Source organism: Spinacia oleracea, chromosome 2 (genome assembly GCF_020520425.1).
Source record: "Spinacia oleracea cultivar Varoflay chromosome 2, BTI_SOV_V1, whole genome shotgun sequence".
NCBI classification, from domain to species: domain Eukaryota; kingdom Viridiplantae; phylum Streptophyta; class Magnoliopsida; order Caryophyllales; family Amaranthaceae; genus Spinacia; species Spinacia oleracea.
This window is the reverse complement of record NC_079488.1, coordinates 40,938,166-40,944,841: the sequence shown is the minus strand read 5'-3', so window position 1 is coordinate 40,944,841 and position 6,676 is coordinate 40,938,166. Positions and strand designations below refer to the sequence as shown.

Below are 6,676 nucleotides of genomic sequence, written 5' to 3'. Positions count from 1 at the left end.
CTAGAATGCCTTGCAACAAATATAGAAACCTGTCACAACAATAATAAAATATCGCAACCTGTATAACAAATATAAAAACAATAATTGTTGTTTTGTATACATGAAACCAAAGTGCACGTACATTTAAATATATGTTCCAATTTTATTGTACGCATACATTTTAATAAAAAGATTGTTCTATAACATCTAAACCAACTCGATCAAGCCCGATCAGGCCAATAATAAATATTTGCTGGTAAAAATCTTAGCCCATTGCTCACGAACCACATCAATTTCCTCACTCGCATAAGGCGCATTCCTCAGAGTATAGACCTTTACAAAAACAAAAATTTCAATTAAGCATTAGATTAAATGCAAATTTAATATCACATTTTAACATTCAAGCACTAATGACAATGTCCTAATAGTTTAGAATGCGAGTCAAGAGTAAGGAAAATGTCATTTTAGCCTAAATATGACCTATAACGATCCAATGAGCCTTAAATGTGCATAAATATATTGGAATGAGTTTAAAAAAGTTCAAACTATGCATATTAATCATGTAATAAGAATAAAATGAGTCCTTAGGTTCGTTAGTTCAAAGTTGGGAGCGTAAATGTCATTTAAGCTCTAAATATGACCTATAGCGATCTAATGAGCCTTAAATCTGAATAAATAGATTGGAATTAGTTTAAGAAAGTTAAAACTATGCATATTAATCATGTAATAAGAATCAAATGAGTCCTTAGGTTCTTTAGTTCAAAATCGGGAGCGGAAATGTCATTTTAGCTCTAAATATGATCAATAACGACCCAATGAGCCTTAAATGTGCATACATGATGGGAATGAGTTATAGAAAGTTAAAAACATGCATATTAATCATTTAATAAGAATCAAATGAGTCCTTAGGTTTTTTAGTTCAAAGTTGGGAGCGTAAATGTCATTTTAGCTCTAAATATGACCTATAACGATCCAATGAGCCTTAAATGTGCATAAATAGTTTGGAATGAGTTTTATAAAGTTAATACTATGTATATTAATCATGTAATAAGAATAAAATGAGTCCTTAAGTTCGTTAGTTCAAAGTTGGGAGCGTAAATGTCATTTAAGCTCTAAGTATGACCTATAGCGATCTAATGAGTCTTAAATGTGCATAAATAGATTGGAATTAGTTTAAGAAAGTTAATAATATTCATATTAATCATGTAATAAGAATCAAATGAGTCCTTAGGTTCTTTAGTTCAAAGTTGGGAGCGTAAATGTCATTTAAGCTCTAAATATGACCTATAGCGATCTAATGAGCCTTAAATGTGCATAAATAGATTGGAATTAGTTTAAGAAAGTTAAAACTATGAATATTAATCATGTAATAAGAATCAAATTAGTCCTTAGGTTCTTTAGTTCAAAGTTGGGAGCGAAAATGTCATTTTAGCTCTAAATATGACCAATAACGACCCAATGAGCCTTAAATGTGCATACATGATGGGAATGAGTTTTAGAAAGTTAAAAACATGCATATTAATCATTTAATAAGAATCAAATGAGTCCTTAGGTTTTTTAGTTCAAAGTTGGGAGCGTAAATGTCATTTTAGCTCTAAATATGACCTATAACGATCCAATGAGCCTTAAATGTGCATAAATAGTTTGGAATGAGTTTTAGAAAGTTAATACTATGTATATTAATCATGTAATAAGAATAAAATGAGTCCTTAGGTTCGTTAGTTCAAAGTTGGGAGCGTAAATGTCATTTAAGCTCTAAATATGACCTATAGCGATCTAATGAGCCTTAAATGTGCATAAATAGATTGGAATTAGTTTAAGAAAGTTAAAACTATGCATATTAATCATGTAATAAGAATTAAATGAGTCCTTAGGTTCTTTAGTTCAAAGTTGGGAGCGGAAATGTCATTTTAGCTCTAAATATGACCAATAACGACCCAATGAGCCTTAAATGTGCATACATGATGGGAATGAGTTTTAGAAAGTTAAAAACATGCATATTAATCATTTAATAAGAATCAAATGAGTCCTTAGGTTTTTTAGTTCAAAGTTGGGAGCGTAAATGTCATTTTAGCTCTAAATATGACCTATAACGATCCAATGAGCCTTAAATGTGCATAAATAGTTTGGAATGAGTTTTAGAAAGTTAATACTATGTATATTAATCATTTAATAAGAATAAAATGAGTCCTTAGGTTCGTTAGTTCAAAGTTGGGAGCGTAAATGTCATTTAAGCTCTAAATATGACCTATAGCGATCTAATGAGCCTTAAATGTGCATAAATAGATTGGAATTAGTTTAAGAAAGTTAATAATATGCATATTAATCATGTAATAAGAATCAAATGAGTCCTTAGGTTCTTCAGTTCAAAGTTGGGAGCGGAAATGTCGTTTTAGTTCTAAATATGACCTATAACGCCCCAATGAGCCTTAAATGTGCATACATAGATTAGATTGAGTTTTAGAAAGTTAATACTATGCATATTAATCATTTAATAAGAATAAAATGAGTCCTTAGGTTCTTTAGTTCAAAGTTGGGAGCGGACATGTCGTTTTAGCTCTAAATATGACCTATAACGACCCAATGAGCCCTAAATGTGCATACATAGATTAGAATGAGTTTTAGAAAGTTATACTATGCATATTAATCATGTAAAAAGAATAAAATGAGTCCTTAGGTTTGTTAAAGTTGGGAGAGAAAATGTCATTTTAGCCTAATTATGACCTATAATGGCCAAACAAGTCTCAAATGTGCATAAATAGATTGGATTGAGTCTTGGAAAGTTAAAGCTAATCATATAAATCATGTAGTAAGTTTGAAATGAGTTCTTAGGTTTATTAGTTCAAAGTTGGGAGCGAAAATCTCATTTTAGCCTAAATATGACCTATATAGACAAACAAGTCTCAAATGTACATAAATAGATTGGATTGAGTCTTGGAAAGTTACAACTAATCATATGAATTATGTAGTATGTTTGAAATGAGTTCTTACGTTCGTTAGTTCAAAGTTAGGAGCGAAAATTTCATTTTAGTCTCGTTTGATCGTTATATGTCATATTTTAACTAAAATATTCTCACCTGCTTCTAAGTCTGCAAAACAATTTTGAAATTAGTCACATCAAAGCCTATTCCCGTTATTCACTTGCTCAGTTACTGTTATTGGATCGATGATGTGGTCGGTGTTCGATATTGGAGCTAAATACCTATTCCCTTTAATCCTGGATGCAAATTTGTACCATGCAAAAGACAATTATAATTGAGACAGATCATGTTCACAATGCTCCTTAGATCACAGTAATCTACCCAGAAAGGTAAGATCTTTCAGAAATTTTCTAAATTTCACCGGAAATATTTCCAACATTTTTTATGTTTTCTGGGTAAAGAAATTCAAGAACAAACAAACAAACCCATGGAAGATCTTCAAACATCAAGCAAAAAAGATTGAAAATTTAGCATGCAAAATGTTTGAGTACTAAGAATAAACTGCTAAAATTACATAATGCTGCTAAGAACATTCACAACCAAAGTTTTATTCTTTGAAAAAAAATTGGAAGGAAAATAAAAAAGTGCAGAACTTTACCAGAAGTGTGCAAATGGAATTACCTTTAGTCAATTGGAAAGCATGCACCGCGCACCGTTCTGCAGAATTGAAACAACCTTAGTAGAGCTTGATTTGTTCCCTTGCTGCAACAAAATCCCAAAAAACACAACCCATCATTAGTAAATCCAGCATATTTAAACACAATTAGCAGATATTCAGACTCAATTTGTACCACTCTTTCACACTTTGACATGAACCCCTCCCCTCCCCCCAAAACACACCAATTGAGAAGCAAAAATTGAGATGCAACCTTGGCTACTTTGGCACCACAAGCGGCGGCCAATATAGAGGCGCCGGTAGAGATATTTACAGTGTTTGCTTCATCACCACCGGTACCGAGAATGTCAACAACATCCTCCATTCCGTCCACACTCTTGCAGTGTTTCATCATTGCATTTGCCGGTTCAACTATCTGCAAGTACATATAAAGTAATCACATGTTAAAAAAACAGGTATACTTTCATCAATCTCAAAATCAGTGATGACATTTTTAAAGTCAGAGTCCAATTGAAATTCTGGAATTCCATGAAAACTATATGCAATTCCACACAAGGTTGACACATGTTAAAACATGTATAATTTCATCAATCTCAAAGTCAGTCACAATCCAATTGAAATTCTGATTTCCATTTGTTTGAAATATGAGAAAATCTACCAAATGTCAAAAACCCAAACCTTTTGTCGTAACCCAATCTCATGAATCAAAACCTAGAAGTCTAGAACTTCATAAATTCTTGGTTCATACAGCCAACCCCATTTATTCTTTTAACTATTATTAATAACAAAAAAAAACCAATAATTTTTCCTCGTAATCACAAAATTAAAACCTCATCATTAATTTGGAGTTTTACATATTAATTGCAAAAATAATAAGACTGTGACTTACTTCTTCATATGTTTCGCCTATTAATGGCAAGAATGGTGTCACAAACATAATTAGATTAGGTTTACCAACAAAGCTAACCTGGTACTGCTAATTTTAATGTTTAACCAGCTCTAGCTTTCAACCATGCTGCAAAACCATATATAACTAACCAAATCCCTAATGGAGTGCATTAAGTTGTCCACTACTTTTTAAAGAGCCTAGCTTGATTCAGATGATTGAATAGAATTAAGATTTTTGCACTTAGCCTTAAAATCACGACAGGTTTTTCATTATTGACTTAAAAGCCTGGGATATCCACCCAAATCCAAGAACAACCTATGCCTATTTCCAAAAAAGAAAAAGGGAGGGAAAGAAAAAGAAAGATAATACAAGAGCATGTTAAAGACCAAAAAATAAAAACAAGTAGAAACTTAGCTGATTTTCATATTAGCTTTATGACTTATTTTTTCCCCACATGGAATCCTTCTCCAGCTAATTCCATTAATTAATTAAATGAGAAAACAAATTAAATAATTAACCAACACCAAAGCACATGCAAGAAACAAAATTAGATGTCTTACTTTTTTCCTCAACCGGCTTTTCCTTGCTGCCTCACGGTTCTGAGCAAGCCTTCGTAGAGTCTATAATAATAAATCTTTAAAGATGTTACAAAAATGAAGCTACAAGATGTCAAATTGCATGAAAAGAGAAGAGTGAACAACTTCTAACCTTATGATCAGTCTCCTTCGATCTGTCACTCGAATGAGAAGCCGCATGAGTTGATGGAACGGTATCAAACTGCAGTACTGCACAATAAGCGTCCGTCAGATTATGCCACAAGGCATTAGTTACATATATCAATAAATATAACTATCCAATAATGAATTTGATCTTCACATGTAGCTCGAACTTCCCCAAATTCAACAAAATTAGAGGGAAAAGGGTGAATGTTCCCTACAAGAGAGATTTTAAACCATTATGCCATTAACAAATATCATGAAGATGATGAGAAATTACCCTGTTGTTTATTCATTTGTGTCTGCATCTGTTTAAAATAATACGGAGTATATGACATCATCTCATCAAATATTAGTCACAATTAAAACTGAATTATCTTAAAGCACTTGGGATTAGCCTTATTTCCATCTGCCACATAAATTATGTCAGGCTCCTGCCATGTATACTTCTGGCCTTCTAAAAATGAGATATAATATCTATAAAATCATATCGCTATCCAATAGTAATTGTAACGCCACCATAAGTGCAGCACGAAAGGATTATTGTGTGGTTAAGTAATTCCGAGTACAAGAAAAGAAAGGGTTTCTTCTGGTCATTTTCTAACTGATCATAATACCAGTTTTCAAATTATTGTCAGCATCAGTCTCACCAAATGAAAAACCACAACCAAGATATGCTCCAACAGCACAACATCAAACACTAAAATTCACATAATTTTGGAACGCTCTAACACAACTGACACAGTTCATAATTAAACAACTCTCAGGTCACATCAACCAACAGGGATATACTCCAAGTTCCCAAATTGGCAATTGTAAATGTCTCAAAATTAAACATTTCTGAACAACGATCAAACACTCAAACTGATATGATCTCAGGATGTTTCAACACAGCCAACACATCGCATAGTTAAACAAGACTCAAGCAACAATATAAGGTATTAAACCGAAAAGTAGCATGGAAAAATTTATATTCCTCACCACTCACCAGCTTTCCTCACTATTCACAAAGAACTTCTCAATATATAGCTCAAAGAGCCAACTCCCGTGATTTCAAGCATATCTCTCAACCTTCAATTTCGCAATATCACATTACCAAAGAATTATCAACTAATATTTAAAACTGCAGTCATCTAATCTCACAAAAGAACACATACCCCAAGAGTGCACTTTGATACAGTACAGGGGTATTAATCTGTTACTTTGATAAGCATGTTAAATCGACCAGAGTATGCAATTTAGTAAACCTCTCTCCACGCCCAACATCAAGGCTCTTGCATACTTCATATAACTCTGACAGTCTTTCAGCCTACAGTTAGAAACATTTGTTAAATCAACCAGAGTATGCAATTGGCCAACTGTTCAGCAAATCATCTTAAGCACTCAACACAGACCTGTTTCCCTGCTCTACGATATATGTCGAGATCCCTGAGTGCATCACTTCGTTGCATCTCAAATTAGTTCAAAGCCAAAGTTTCATCGTAACTGTGACAAA

The 6,676-nt window shown here is 32.8% G+C and overlaps 1 long non-coding RNA gene across 1 annotated transcript; it reads right to left on the bottom strand.

Annotated features, from left to right (window-relative positions):
- Positions 1 to 213: 213 nt before the first annotated feature.
- On the bottom strand, positions 214 to 5,416 carry LOC110795911 (uncharacterized). Its single transcript, XR_002535468.2, has 3 exons — positions 5,174 to 5,416; positions 5,026 to 5,085; positions 214 to 312 (listed from the first exon to the last, which is right to left on the bottom strand). It is a non-coding gene; the product is annotated as an uncharacterized lncRNA (long non-coding RNA).
- Positions 5,417 to 6,676: the final 1,260 nt, after the last annotated feature.